Raw genomic sequence first — 16840 nt, forward strand, 5'->3', positions numbered from 1 at the left:
TTAATAGACTGACAAAAAGCTGTAGTTTTGCAGTCTTTTAGAATACATGAACTTTTTATTTTATAAAATACAGCTTCTTCTTCTTTCGGCTTTTCCCGGTTAGGGGGTCACCACAGCAGAACTCTGGTCCGCTAACGATTGGCAGTAGATTTTTACAGTGCCGAGGTGCCAGCCCGACGCCCAACCTTCAACGAAGGCACCCCCATTCACGCATGTCTTTTGAATGCCACTCGACCGCGGGGAGGACATGCAGACTGCACACAGAAGGCGCTCCAGCCGAGAATCGAACGAGAGAACCTCTTGCTTTGAGGTGACAACGCTACCGCTGCACCAACGCGGCATACATTTTTTATTTATTTTTTATTTTATAAAATACAGCCTACTGAGTTAAAAAATTATGTAGTTAAAAGACTGAGTAAAATTCTATTTCTGACTTTTCTGCTGAGTATTGTCAATCTTCTAACTTAATTCTGTTTTATAAAAAAAATAATGATCAGAGAAAAACTTTAGCAAATGAGAAACGTAACTGCCACAGTGACTTTCTTACTTCTGGGAGATGTTTAAAATAGCCTAATTCCAAATCAGGTTCAGTCTTCTGCTTTTATTAGATATATCCACCAAGTTATTGCACACTAAACAGCCAGACGGTATTATGTAATCAAAGCAGTAGGGGGGGAGTTGTACACACAGGGAAGGAGCAACACTCAGCTTTGGTGCAGCATTCTGTATTAACTGTAAGGATCAAAACAAACCAGTGAGTAATACAAAGTACAAAACATTGCAACACTCAGTACTAAGAATGAAAAAGGTGTGCTGAATCACTGCCAGGTGAGAGCTGAGAAGTGCATTGTTCAGCTATGAAACAACATTTGTCGGTTGTGAAAGATTGTAAACATTAAAGATGTGCATATTTCTAATATTTTTGGCACATCTGTCAGTGTGTGAAGCATGCACCTACACTCATGAAATTGGTATAAAACAATTGCCAGCCTGGGGCAGGTAAGAAAACTGATGCAGAAAGCACACACAATTCTAAGGGATTAGCAACATGAGAGGGCATGTACTGTTCTGTCTTTTAATTTTCATATAGTATTTACAAGATGCCAGAACTTTCTGATGAACTCAAGACTCTAAGCATGTGTTAGCATTTTCATAAGTAATAACTAATGGTGCTGTTTGAACATGAGGCAGATGAGCATTCTTGGCACTTACTTATTTGAAGGAATTTAAATGCTAGTCTTCATCCTTTAACCTGGTTCTTCGTGTAGCACAGTAAGCCAACACTACACACACCATAATGTGAAATTTAACTAGGTAATGGTGCTTGTTATATCCGTGTGTCAGTTGGTGAACTGAAGATTCTCAAGATGGCCCATCGGAAGTTTTCCTCAATGGGCTGGTGTCACATTGCAGATTAGTTTCATGCTATATGATTGTTGCTTGCAAGGATAGATTCTGACTTTCTGCAGCCTTGATTAAAATACAAGTATTAGAAGAAATTACTAAGGTTAAGTGGTACTGTTGCAGTGATTCCTTCTGTGAGGGAGCAAAGTTAACAGAAAATATCAGTACTTCATATTTTTACCAAAATGGTGCAGATGTGCAATTCCTGAGCATATTTTAGGGAGATATTTCTATTGGTATGACCAAAGAGAGTGAGAGAGTAAAACATAGGCATTTTACAGGAGTGTGCATTATACTCTTTAAAAAAAATTCGTACACTATGCAGTTATTTGCAAGTCCCAAAAGAGTATTAAGTCAAGTAATATTTAAAAAAAATAAAAATATTGGAATGCAGGGTGATGCACCACTGTATATTGTAGTAAACTGTATAGCCTGATTATTGTGTCACAGGGGAAACTTTGTTTGATATGATTAGTGTAAATGTAGTACATCTTAACATTTTATGGGGAATGTATTGAGTTTCTAAATTTCTAGCTTGGCTGGAGTTTTCATTTAGTTTTTACTGATTATTTTTTCTGTGTGAGTTTCTCACTCTTTATTTTAGTTTGTTAGTTGGGATATGTTGCAGTCACCCTAATGGCAATGGACATTAGCTGGGTGTAACAGCCCTGTGTTTCTTATACTTAGTCAAACACTCTGCTTGTGCGGTGCTGATGATTCATAACAAGGCCGAAATATGCATATTCACAGCTAGTGGTTTTTGGCTTTATTGGCCTGAAATTGTCCATTAAAATGACTTAAAAAGGAGTAAGTCATAGGCATTCAGATTCATAGGCATTCAGAATCACCATATAGCTGAAACACCTAATGTTCATAAGGGTAATTTGCATGTATCCCATGTGTCTCCGATACAAAAGGTTTGAGATGTCACTCGTTGGAAGTTCTAGCTTGACTGGAGTTTTCATTTAGTTTTTACTGATTGTTTTTTCTGTGTGACCTTTTCACTTTTTGTTTTAAATTCTGAATTGAAGGAATTTCATGGCAGATAATTTGAAAGGATGCAGCAATGGTGAGCTGTGATGATTAGGAAGTGTGATTTATTAGGAGGGCAAGGGGAATGCCTCTATAAGAAGGGATGTTGGGGAAAAATTCCTTACAGAAAAGACTGAAAATTTATTTTCAGTTGCATTAGCATAGTGTGTGGTAGCTGACAACACCTAGCCCACCAACAGGTGCAACTGTACTGGCTGACAGGCTGATATGTGTGAATATGTACCGTACCACTCCCAAGATAAGAGAGTCACAGGATTTCTTAAATAAACAAAGTCAGTGTACAAAATTATCCAGTTGTACATTTCCTCATTGGTATTCCATTCACTAAAAACTGCAAGAAAAAAACAGCCAAGCAAAAGTTTTCACTGTGTGATACCTTAAACCTCCTGTAATGGAGGCCCATGGGATATACGCAAATGATCCTTTAAGGACATTTTTACTGCATGGCTTATTGGATGTCCATTATTTTTTTCAGTTTTTAAGTTTTATGGTAACATTCAACCCAATAAAACCAAATCCCACTAGCTGTGGGTATATATGTTCCAGCCTTTTTATTGACCTCATCAGCACAGCTTAAGTGGATAGTTTAGCTGTACTTCTGAAACATGGGATTTTTAAACCCAGTTTATGGCCATAATCATTAAGGTGCTTGTAGAATATCCCAACTAACGTTAGTATTACAGTGATACTTTTTTTTTTCTCGTAGCCTGGATTAATACTTGAGTAAAAAGAGCTGAAATACCACTTCAGAGAGTAAAGAGGATTGGACATCACACATTTTTTGTTTGACCCTGGAGGGGAAGACTAATCCATTAAAGCAGCAAGTGTGGATATATGGGTTACCCTGAATGTGTAGAATAATACTTTTATCAAATGAAATGTCACATATTGTCAAATTTACATTTCATTCAGTGGTTAGTTTTGATATTTGAAGGCAACTGCACTGTTGTTGCAGTCGTATCTCTCAAGTCCATGTTCCTCACAGTTCCACACTGAAAGGGTCCATAACGCATGCACTGTTAATTTTTTTTAAGAGATGTCCAAGTTAAATAATACTAAGTCATAGTAATTCATCAAAAGAACTTGTCATAAGAATGAAGTAACACATTTTAATCATCAAGTGAGCTTCTTAGTGGAATTTGTTAATAAGCTGTTCATAAATGTTCCAGATTTTGGAGATGGAAGGTTGAGAGCTAGGGTTGCATTATTGAGGCTTGGTGGATTCAGAAGTGCTGGAAGTTGGGGTTTGTGCTGTGTTTCATGGCTGTTTGCATACAGGTATTTGGTGGTTTCATTCTGTGTAGTTACTGAACAGTACTTTCCCCTTACCTGCACTGTGATGTGATATTGAAGTTAATGTACAGTGCAGTAAGGCTGATTTCCTTTTAGATTGTTTGTGAGTTAATATGCATTAAGTTGGAGGATGTGGGAATGCAGAGAACCTTGTCCTCTGTAAGGCATTTATTTTAGAGGTTATGCTGCACTGGGACGCATCATATATTTATTGACACATTGACTCTTGTTGAATGTGATAACTGATACTGTGACAGAGTCAAATCTGAGCATACTCACGGACATAAGAAAGAAGTGAGAATTAAAGATGCAGTCCTCTTCCATCCTGTACATATCATTGGCATGTAAACCAGTAGATGGAGAGCATGTCAGCTTTTTCTCTGTCCAAGTCTTTCAGCTGTCAACCTACACTTTTCAGCAAGTTCAGTGCAGCCAGCTGGTGTAACGATCATGTACCAGATTTCCACATTCTTGTCAGATGACTGCAACATAGAATTCTGAGATTCAAATATGCATACTGTATTCCATTCTTTATATCATCTGACATCCCTTCTAATCAGATTTAGCCCCTGCATAACCTATAAAGCCCGTATTAGTAAAGGCCTGGCACAGAGGATTGGAACTATAATTGTAGCCCAGGTGATCTGAGCTCAGGTAGTTTGGTTGGTGGTCATGTGGGGTGGGGGCTGGGATAGTGATTGAGGGGTAGCTTACTTGTCATGGGAAGGTGGTTCAGACCTCTGTGTGACTGCTGCCTGGCTGAGTATACTTGCAGTGGGGAGGCCTGAGAAGAGGTGCCACCTAGGTGGTGAATTTATCAGTCTCTATTAGGTGAGATTTGGAAGTGTGCAAAATCTCCTAACCTCTGACTGGAGATAGTCACATTCTCCAAATCCCACTTCCCTTTCCTGATTTCTTTGGATGCTGGGGAGAAAAAAAGATGTGATTTGACAGTATGTGATGAGGTTTTGTGGGTCACATTTACATGGGGGTGGTAAGAAATAAATAAGTAAATTAATAAGTAATATGACATAAAAAGAAAATAATGTAAGGATTTTGATATTGTGTTACACACAGTAATCATTTAACTGGACCAGATTTTACTCTATTTCCAATTTTAAAAGACTAGCCTGTTTTCTAAATGATCCGCCATGTAATTTAAACATTTTCTTTATTAGTAGTACTTCTATAGTGTGGAAGATTCAAAAATATTTTCAGCAAATCTGCACTGTATTTTTGGAATGTTGACTGTAAAACATGGTGGACTTGCAGCAGTTATCCTTAGCAGGTCTATGAGGACTCTGCTAGTGGTAGCCAGTGGATGTCCCTTACCAAAACTAAAGCTTCATTATGGAGTTGTTAAGACAGACTGTAGGGCTTTTTGCACAGTTTCTCTAGCACTGCACTAGCCCCTTTTCTTTGCTGAATACCATACACTAGAGTACTGTGAGTTATCTGCCTGCAGGTAGCCCTCAATCGGCCCGAATGCCAGAGACTTAGTATTTCTGCATCGGATGCTGTCGCTCCAGGACTGACGTCAGGTCATCAGGGGTATAGAAACAGGCAGCCGTCGCCATTACATCAGTCTTTCTTGCCGAGGAGCCCGAAGCAGAAGCAGTTCGCAAGTGCCAGATGGCCGCTACCTGAATTTTTGTTTAGGAATTATCATTGCTGGAGCCTTCCTGTGTCCTGACAGAGTGTTCTTTAAACTATCTGGAGATATACAGAGCTAAGTATATTTTTCTGGCACTTCAGAGTTGTGTACTGTTAATTGTTTCTTGACTAATTTTATATCATTGCTGGCTGACTTCAGAGTTGTGCACTGTTATTTTTGCTTCACTGTATAGTTTTTCAGATCTCTGCTGAAGGTGTTGGTTTTCCAAACCTCCCCCTATTTCTCTGTGTCTTAAGTTGGTATAACTGGTTGTACATCCTGTGTTTTATCTGACTATCTCAGGGATTACTTGTATAAAATTAGACCATTTTAGTAACAGCCTGCATATCACTGCTGGAGCCTTCCTGTGTCCTGACAGAGTGCTCTTCAAACTGTCTGGAGATATACAGAGCTAAGTATATTTTTCTGGCACTTCAGAGTTGTGTACTGTTAATTGTTGCTTGACTAATTTTATATCATTGCTGGCTGACTTCAGAGTTGTGCACTGATGTTCATCGTGTTTCACTGTTGCAGTCATGACTGTAGGGTTCTCCCCTGCCGGCAGGCAGTCCTCGGTCGGCCAGAATCCCAAAGTCTGGGTCCGGCATCGGCTGTTCAGCCATGCTCCCTGACGTCAGAGCGTCAGGAGTACAAAGCTGATAGCCGACGCCATCTTCTCCAGTCTTTCTTGCCGTGCGGTGATAGCAGTTCGCAATTGCCGGTCGGCGGACTCCTGACGAATTTTACTGATATACTTCGGTCCGAAGACTTTCTTCTCCACTCAAAGCTAAGTACCCCGTTGGGGAAACTTTTTTCTTGCTCCACTCCGATGTCAGAAAAAGTTAATACTTGTATTTCATGTGGGAAGCAAATACCTCATAAGGATTTTCATTCTTACTGTATTCCTTGCTTGGGCCCTGACCACGACGTAGCTAGTTGTCTGTTTTGTGCTAGATTCAATCAACGTACAATTAAGCGAAGGTACGATTTTGCTTTTCATTACTTCGGTAGGCGCTTTAACTACAAAATGTCATCGGATACAGTCCTGGCTACCGGAGTTCACAAACGTCGCAAGGATAAAGACAGGCCTCCGAGGTCCAAATCTGATGATCGCGCACAAGCGGAGCCAGCTTCAGGTTCGGCCGTCGTCAGTGAGGCGCTTTTGCAGCCCCTGTCGGCCATTTCAGAACCGATGGCCGAAACGGACTCTCATGAGGAGCCAACCAGGCCTTTAAATATTTCTGTTGCAGGACCTTCGGACAATGCTCCTTCGGATGGGTCCGGAGCCGCTGTGCAGGTACCGGCTTCCGAAGGGGTTTTCAGGCCTACTCAGCTACTAATAAAGGCAAAGACAAAGACAAAGGCAAAGACTCCTTCAAAATCAAAGACTTCTACACAGGCTTCTTCTGAACCGGCTCCCAAGTCACAGAAACAGTTACTCAAGATGGCGGAGGATTTACTTACTATGATTAGGGTTCTCATCCCCCTCCAGACAAAAGGCCAAGGCAGGATGTTTCTTATGATTCCTCTGATCAGGCTTCTGTTTCCTCAGTTTCTTCTTCTGATCAGGAATATTCTTTCCCTCCTTATGAGGATTCTGATGCTGAAGAATCCATTCCTTCAGCTTCTCCCCCTGAGGATTTCTCTTTTGGGGAAACTTTGCATGAAATGAGGGAACATTTCCACTGGGAAGGACAGGAGTATTCGGAATCCAAGAAAAGGCTGAGGGAATTTCTTCTTCCCCAACATAGACCCCTGGCTATTCCTCCTGTTTTGGATATTGTGGATGATGCCTTTTCGGAGGCTAACTTAACCCCTGACTCTTTTCCTCCTGCTCCTGTGAAGCCTGATAGATATTACAGGGTTCCTGATTCCCATCAGTTTTTATACAAGAACCCTTCTGCTGACCCTGAAACCATTTCTCAGGGTCCTAAGGGAGCTAAGGCCGCTTCTGCCAAAAATCCTACTCCTACTGAAAAGGATTCTCGATCCTTAGAAAGATGGGGCAAAAAGGTGTATACTTCTGCTACTTTGTCCATTAGGGCTTTAAACTGTCAGTTTCATATGTTTAAATACCAGCAATTTCTATTGTCTGTCTTAAAACAAAAGCTTACTTCCATTTCTGCCTGTGCAGATGATAAGGAATTACATGACTTATTGCATGCCACTGAACAGGTTGGGAAGCATGGTTTACACTGTGGATTTGATGCCTTGGAGGCTTCTTGTAGGGCTGCGCCTCTGGCACAGTCATTAGGAGGCATGCATGGCTAAAGGAACAAAATTTACCTGAACAGGTAAAGGCAAAATTATTGGATGCTCCTGTTCAGCCTAATGTTTTGTTTGGATCGAAAGCTGAAGAGGTGATTAAAAAGATGGAGGATAAGGCGAAATCCATGCAAACAGTTAAAGATTTCTTACAAGTACAGCCTCCTAGATTTAGCAGGAATTGGCCTTCAAAAAATTGGTCCTTTCCCACTTCAGACAGGCCTCAGAGGGGTAGATACAGACGTTCCAGAGGGAGGCCTCAATCACAAGCTGCTTACTGACCAAGACAGTGGACTGCTTCCACCCCTAGGGGAGGAGAGGACAGGTCACAATCTCAAAGGAAACAAACTCAATGACTCCCTCTGTTGGGCTTCAGCAACTTTTTGCCTGGAAGCCCCTCTCGGAGGAAAACTCTCTCTTTTTTATCAAAATTGGACTCAAATAACCCAAGACAAGTGGGTTTTGGATGTGGTTTTAAGAGGTTACAAATTCCATTTTCATATCTTGCCAAGGCCAAGCGGATGGCCAGACCTTCCAAAACATCAATGGACGGAGGCCTTAAACCAGGTGGAAACTCTGTTGGCTATGAATGCCATAGAACTGGTTCCACTTTCAGAGATGGGAAATGGTTTTTATTCAAGGCTCTTTCTAGTCCCCAGGAACAAAACTCATGGAGACCCATTCTGGTTCTGTCGGTCTTGAACACCTTTCTAGAGATTCCAAAATTGAAGATGCTTACTCTACAGCAACTACTTCCAATGCTGTCCAAAGATGCATGGATGGTAACTTTGGATTTAAAGGAGGCATATTTACACATTCCCATCAGGCAGGAGTGCAGAAAATACTTCAGGTTCAAGGCCGGATCAAGGCACTTTCAATTCTCTGTGCTGCCCTTTGGATTGTCTACTGCGCCCAGGGTCTTCACCAAATGCCTGGCTCCAGTAGTAGCTTTTTGCAGACTCAAGGGGATTCAAATTTACCCTTATCTGGATGATTGTCTAATTCAGGCAGACAGCAAGGATGTCTTACTCCAGCATCTAAAATTTGTACAGAACCTCCTCAAGTTCCTGGGATTCTCTGTAAACATAAAAAAGTCAAATTTGACACCATCACAACAGATAACTTTTCTGGGTGCACTTCTAAACTCCACAACCCAGATGGCCTTTCTGACATCCGAAAAACAGTTACAGCTGGCCTCAACTTTCAAAACCCTGGCAACTTTGAATCAACTATCTGCAAGGAAATTCCTGCAGGCTTTGGGTTACATGGCCTCCTGCATCCTTCTCGTACCATATGCAAGACTACACATGAGGAAAATACAGTGGTACTTAAAAAGTGTATGGTCTCAGCATTGCCACAGTTTAGACATACTGATCACCGTCCTTCCTTGCCTTCAAAAGGAATTTCTTTGGTGGTCCAGGGCATGTGCTCTAAACAAAGGGAAACCCTTCTGTCTGCCTCCTGCCACTCAGATTCTAACCACGGACACCTCAGATTATGCTTGGGGAGCCCATTTTCAGGGCAACTGTCTACAGGGCCTTTGGACAAAGGATCAGAAGCACCTGCATATCAATTTAAAGGAAATGTTAGCCATTCAGAAAGCTCTGTTGGCCTTCAGGAATCTTTTACAACCAGGGCAACTACTAATACGGATGGACAACACCACAGTTATGTGGTACATAAACAAGCAAGGGGGATCTCATTCCTACGCCCTTTGCAGACTAGCCATGGATCTATGGAACACAGCTTTAGCTTACAATCTGGATCTTCAAGCTCAATTTCTACCAGGGAAACAAAACTTCCTGGCAGACAGTCTGAGCAGAAACCTTTCGGATCCACACGAATGGATGCTGGACACCAAAATATTCAGGATGATAACAGCAGTCTGGGGATGTCCTCACATAGACTTCTTTGCATCCCATCTCAATCATCAACTTCAAACTTTTTGCACCAGGACTTTCCACAGAGAAGCTTGGAAAGTGGATGCCCTGTCATTCAGTTGGAGGAACCTCTCGGGATATGCCTTTCCGCCTCTTCCTCTTCTTCCACTAGTCTTATTGAAAATAAAACAGGACAAGCCCAAGATGATAATCTTGCTGGCTCCAAATTGGCCTCGACAGTTTTGGTATCCAACTCTAACAAACCTATGTGTGAAGCCCCCTTGGGTTTTACCTCAGTCTCCGAACCTTCTGTCCCAACATCAGGGTCAGGTTCTACACTCTCATGTCAGAACTCTCAGCCTAGTGGCCTGGTTAATCCAGGGCCTTTGATTTCTTCCTTCCTACCCAAGCAGGTTATGGATGTCATTTTAGAAGCTAGACGTCTTAGCACTAGAAAATCTTATGCAGGAAAATGGAAAAGATTTTGTTCCTGGATGCAGGCTCAGGATTCTGATCCTCTTCTTCCTAACATTACCTTAATCTTACTTTACTTGTCAGATCTCTTACACAAGGGTCTCTCTTTCTCTTCCATTAAGATACATGCCTCTGCTATTTCTGCTCATTATAATACAGACCCTCCCATCTTTTCCCACCAACTCATGAGACAGTTTCTCAGAGGAGCTAAGAACTTAAGACCTCCTAGATCTCCTCCCATTCCTGCTTGGGATCTCAACTATGTTTTGGAAAAACTAACCTTGCCTCCTTTTGAGCCAGCTGCCTCTTCTGACATCAAGTTTTTATCTTGGAAGACAGCTATCTTGTTAGCCCTAACCTCTGCCAGGAGAGTTTCAGAGTTACAAGCTCTTATGGCTGTGGAACCTTATATTATTTTTCATCAAGACAGAGTATCTTTGAGGACTAATCCTACCTTCATGCATAAGGTGGTTTCCAAAGTGGCTTTAAATCAAACTATCCACTTGCCAACATTTTTTCCCACTCCTCAAAATAAAGGGGAAAGGATCTTGCATTCCTTGGATGTACACAGACAACTACGTTTTTACCTGGACAGAACCAAGGACATCAGAAAATCAGAACAATTGTTTGTTTCTTATGCTTCAAGTTCCCAAGGTAAAGCCATTTCAAAACAGACCATTTCTAAATGGATTGCTCATGGAATCAGATTTTGTTATTCACACCATGGTAAGCAAATCCCAGGGAGTATACAGTCTCATTCCACCAGAGCTGCTGCCACTTCTGCGGCCTTCCTCAGGGGAGTTCCTACCAAAGACATTTTGGAAGCTGCAACTTGGAGTTCAGTGCATACTTTTTCTAAGCACTACAGTCTACCTCTCTACTCTAAGTGTAGGGCAGGCTTCGCCTCTGCAGTCCTGCAGGGCCTTTTAGCCGCCCCTTCTTCTTTATGACCACCTCCCTTTCTTTCAGCTTTGGGATTCTACCCTACAGTCATGACTGCAACAGTGAAACACGATGAACATAGTACAGTTGTGTACACCTACCATAAATGTAGATGTTCGAGTGTCTTCACTGTTGCAGTCTGGGTTTCCCACCCTCCTGTCCCCTCTTATTTTTACTTTTATGTACTTCCTTATTTCACCATTCTTCTGAGGTGTATTTGCAAAGGTTATGGGACCTTTTTCATTTTGGGACTCCTGACATCTGGGGCAAGAAAAACTGGAGAAGATGGCGTCGGCTATCAGCTTTGTACTCCTGACGCTCTGACGTCAGGGAGCATGGCTGAACAGCCGACGCCGGACCCAGACATTGGGATTCTGGCCGACCGAGGACTGCCTGCCGGCAGGGGAGAACCCTACAGTCATGACTGCAACAGTGAAGACACTCGAACATCTACATTTATGGTAGGTGTACACAACTGTACTTTATTTCTGCTTCACTGTATAGTTTTTCAGATCTCTGCTGAAGGTGTTGGTTTTCTCCTACCCACCCTCCCTATTCCTGTCTTGTTGTTTAAATTTAGAGGCTTTTATAGTTGCCCGCCCCCACTGTAGATTTGATCTGGGACACTCCCCCCAGTCCCATCTCTTTACCTCATTTTACCTAATAGACGCCTTCTGCATTTGTTTTTAGTCATTTTTAATTTAACTGCATTTTTTAAACGGTTTGATCTAACATTGCTACATACTCAAGTGTGCTAGCTTGCACTGCATTTGAATTGTTTTTACTGCTGATGTCCTTCAAGGATGCATCTGCAGTCATAACAAATGGGTTGTCCTGTCATCAGGCAGCCCTTCGGTCGGCCGGATTCCAAAGTCTGGGTCCGGCTTCGGCTGATGTCGCACTTCACCCGACGTCATCTCTGCTGGTCTTCGGGTATAAAGGCATCAGCCGACGCCATTTTCCCCAGTCTTTCTTGCCGCGTGGCGCCCGAAGCAGAAGCTGATGTCCTTCATGGATGCATCTGCAGTCATAACAACTGGGTTGTCCTGTCGTCAGGCAGCCCTTCAGTCGGCCGGATTCCAAAGTCTGGGTCCGCTTCGCTGATGTCGCACTTCACCCGACGTCATCTCTGTTGGTCTTCGGGTATAAAGGCATCAGCCCGCCATTTTCCTCAGTCTTTCTTGCCGTGGCGCCAAGCAGAAGCTGTTCGCAAGTGCCGGTCGGTCGGATCCAGAGATTACTTCTACCAATACTACAAGACTTCTAAAGCTAAGTACCCCGTTGGGGACTCTTTCTTGCCTCAGCCGATGTCAGAAAAAGTTAATAATTGTTTAACCTGTGGGAAACAAATACCTCATAAAGATTTCCACTCTTATTGTCTGCCTTGTTTAGGCCCAGCCCCGACGTAGCAGCCTGTTCGCCTGTGCTTCTCAACCGACGAACACTTAGGCCGGTCGGAGTTTGCTGAACAGTTTTTCGGTTCTGATTTTGCGTACATTATGCCGCCGGATCCTCCGACTACCCAATCTGCCAAAAACAAAGATAAAGACCGACACTCGCGGTCCACGGTTTCGGCCGAAACCATGGTTAAGCAAACCGCGAGTGTCTCAGTTTCGGCCGAAACCGAGAAAACTGTTCAAAGTTCAGCTGAATCTATCTCTACAACTGAGGCCCCTGCTACCACTCTTGAAACGGCCTCAGAAATTTTATCCACTACGGTGGTTGCCACTGACTTATCAGACACCATTCCCTTGGATGTCTCTACCCCAGCACGTGGTGCTGCTAGGCCTCCAGCAGCCATGTCCATTAAGGCCTTCGCCAGGGCTAAAGCAGCAAAGACTACTAAAACAGTGCCTGTTAAACCCCCTACAACCAGGCCCTCCTCTAGTTCTCAAATGCTTACTCTGGCAGAAGATTTAATTTCATTAATTAGAGGATCTCAATCTCACCCAGACAGGGCCTCTCAGCCCCCAGAGAAGAGACCTAGGGCAGAGCCCCCTGAGCCAGTGTCCTCTGATGAGTCTGCCGATGAATCAGACATAACTGATCAGCCAGAGGCTCCTTTCTCCAATTTTGAAGACTCTGATGCTGAAAAATCCATTCCAGCTGCTTCCCCACCAGAAGAATTCTCCTTTGGGGAAACCTTACATGCCATGCGAGAGCAGTTCCAATGGCAGCAACAGGATTTTTCAGACTCCAGAAAAGACTTAGGACCTTTCTGCACCTTCCACAGCACAGGCCCTTAGCTATACCTCCTGTTCTCTCTGTGGTGGATGATGCTTTCAATGATGTCTGCTCCGCACCAGATTCTTTACCTCCAGCCCCTGCCAAACCAGACAGATTTTACAGGGTGCCAGACACTCATCACCACCTTTACAAGGCCCCACTTGCAGACCCCAAACTATATCCCAGGGTCCCAAGGCAGTAGCCGCGACCATAGCAAAACCCTATTCCTTCAGAAAGGGAAGCAAGGTCATTAGACAGATGGGGCAAAAGGTCTACACTTCAGCTACTCTCTCAGCTAGAGCTTTAAATTGTCAGTTTCACATGATACAATACCAAGAGTTTATGCTTGATCAGTTAACTAAAAACTAACCACTGATGAATCTCTTGATAAGAAATATGTATTAGAAATGGTAAATAACATACAACAGGTTAGTAACCATTCCTTAAAATGTGGCTATGATGCACTGGAGGCTTCATTTAGATCAGCCATGACTGGCACAGTGATAAGAAGGCATGCATGGCTAAAGGAGCAAGCTCTACCGGATCATGTTAAAGCTAAGTTGCTAGATGCTCCTATGGATAAGACAAGTTTGTTTGGTACACCTGCCCAGCAGGTTATGAAGAAAATGGAAGAAAAGGCAAAATCTGTTCAAACGGTTAAAGATTTCTTGCAGGTTCAACCCCCAAGGTTTAGCAGGAACTGGCCTGCCAAAAATTGGTCCTTTCCTGACTCCACAAGACCTCAAAGGGGCAGGAATAGACGTTCCAGAGGCAGAAACCAATCCAGGGGAGGTGCCTACAGAGGACGACAGTGGCAAGGTAACAACAGAGGCACAGACACAACCTCTGCCACTACATCAACTCAACCACAGTGACTTAACCCTAAATCCGCCTACCAGGGAACAAATAGCAGCTCCTCTAGGCGGAAAATTAACCTTATTTTCAAAGAACTGGCACTATATAACAAAAGACAAGTGGATTTTACAAACCATAGATCAAGGTTACCGGTTCCACTTCCACACTTTACCAGTCAAAAGAGGAATGCCAAATCTACCGCCAAATCAAAAAACAGAGGCTCTACAACAGATAATGCAGTTAGCAAACATGAGAGCTGTGGAAAGAGTGCCAACAGCAGAGCAAGGAAAGGGGTTCTACTCCAGACTATTCCTAGTTCCAAGAAAGGAAAAAGTTGGAGACCAATTCTCGACCTGTCCGCCTTAAATACATACATCATTGTCCCAAAATTCAAAATGCTGACCCTACAGCAACTTCTTCCCATGCTGGGCAAGGAGTGTTGGCTGGTAACTCTAGATCTCAAGGAGGCATACCTGCATGTCCCCATTCGACCAATCTGCAGAAGATACCTCAGATTTCTTGCAGGATCAGAGCACTATCAATTCTCAGCATTGCCCTTTGGCTTATCTACTGCCCAGAGTATTCACAAAATGCCTGGCATCAGTAATCGCCATTGCAGACTACAGGAATTCAAATTTACCCATACCTAGACGACTGCCTGCTACAAGGGGACAACAAAAGCAAGCTGACAACAGATTTACAAAGGGTCATTTACTTGCTGCAAGCACTGGGATACACAGTCAATCTACAAAAGTCAAGGCTGATACCATCCCAAACAAGGACATTCTTGGGCGCGGAATTGGACACAGTAAAACAGATGGCATTCCTAACAAAGGAAAAACAAAAAGAACTCCCTCTTTACTTCTTGGCACTAACAAAACTGAACAAGTTAACAGCAAGAAAAGTATTGCAGGCCTTGGGCTTCATGGCATCATGCATAATCTTGGTTCCACTTGCCAGACTACATATGAGAAAACTACAGTGGTACCTAAAGAATTTATGGTCTCAACACAGACACAGCCTAGAAACAGAAATCCCACTAATTCCATGCTTAAAACAGGAGTTCCTATGGTGGGCTCAGGCATGCCAGTCAAACCCAGGGCTACCCTTTCGCAGATGCCAAGCAAGTCAGTCCATCACAACAGACGCTTCAGACCTAGGATGGGGGGCCCACATGCTGGACAAATGTGTGCAAGGATTGTGGACACAGGATCAACTTCACCTGCACATCAACCTAAAAGAAATGCTGGCAGTAAAACTGGCAATCCAAAAGTTCAGACCATTTCTCAAAGAGGGCCAGTTGATGATAAGGACAGACAACACCACAGTCATGTGGTACATCAACAAACAGGGAGGCACTCATTCATACCCCCTATGCAGAATGACTTTGGAGCTGTGGACCCTGGCACTCAGCTACAACATCCAGTTACAGGCAATATTTGTACCGGGAAAAGAGAATACTCTAGCAGACATATTAAGCAGAACCACATCGGATGCCCACGAATGGAAGCTGCACCTGGACATCTTCAAGACCATCTCAAAGAAATGGGGAATGCCTCAGATAGATCTATTTGCATCACCTACCAATCACCAGCTCAAAAAATTCTGCACAAGGATATTCCACCCACTAGCATGGAAAGTGGATTCGCTCTCCTTCAGCTGGAAAGGCCTAACAGCATATGCATTCCCACCTCTTCCCTTGATACACAAGGTATTACTAAAAATCAAGGAATAACGTCCAAGGATAATCCTGATAGCTCCAAACTGGCCAAGACAACACTGGTACCCACTGCTGAGGAGCATGTCTCGGAACAATATGTGGCCAATACCCCTGATGCCTTTGATGTTAACTCAGAACAACTACAGCATCATACATCCAAACCTAAAAACGTTGCAACTGACTGCATGGAACATCACATAGCAGCAGCTAATCCAGAACTTTCCCAAAGAGTTAGAGACATTATTCTTGAAGCACGCAGACCTTCAACAAGAAGAAACTATGCTGGAAAATGGAAAAGGTTTGTTATTTGGAGTACTGAAAGAGGAAAAGATGTATCAAACATAGATATGCCTAACATTCTGGAGTACCTAGCCAAACTTCTTCATTCAGGCCTGTCCTACTCCTCCATCAAGATACATGCATCAGCTATTTCAGCAGAATACAGCTTTGATCCACCTGTTTTTTCTCACCCTTTGCTCAGGCAGTTCCTCAGAGGAATCAAGAATGTAAAACCTCCAAGGAAACCACCATTACCAGCTTGGGACTTAAACTTTGTGCTAGAAAAATTGACACTATCACCCTTTGAACCAGCAGCAACAGCAGACCTACAGCACCTGTCATGGAAAACTGCTTTCCTACTGGCAATTACTTCAGCAAGGAGGGTTTCAGAACTACAGGCTTTAATGGCAGTGCAACCCTTCCTAATCTTCCACCAAGATAGAGTGTCCATGAGGACTAATCCTACATTTATGCCTAAGGTGGTATCCAGAGTGTCTTTAAACCAGGCAATCCACCTTCCTACCTTCTTTCCCAACCCACAAAACAGAGGGGAAAGAACATTGCATACCTTGGATGTACATAGACAGCTACGCTACTACTTGGACAGAACAAAAAGTAGCAGAAAGACTGACCAACTTTTTGTAGCCTATGCAACAGGAAGGGAAGGAAAAGCTATTTCCAAACAGACAATCTCCAAATGGATAGGAAATTGCATACGATTCTGTTACTCCTTCCATGGAAAACCAATTCCACAGAACATAAGACCTCATTCTACAAGGGCAACAGCCACTACCA

General features: G+C 43.1%; 1 protein-coding gene across 2 annotated transcripts in view; it reads left to right on the top strand.

Moving 5' to 3' along the window:
* CASKIN2 (CASK interacting protein 2) overlaps positions 1 to 16840 on the top strand; it is a 1742750-nt gene that overhangs the window by 545608 nt on the left and 1180302 nt on the right. The window lies entirely within an intron of this gene.

Source organism: Protopterus annectens, chromosome 10.part0, assembly GCF_019279795.1.
Source record: "Protopterus annectens isolate FY-2018-M chromosome 10.part0, PAN1.0, whole genome shotgun sequence".
Classification (NCBI taxonomy): Eukaryota; Metazoa; Chordata; order Ceratodontiformes; family Protopteridae; genus Protopterus; species Protopterus annectens.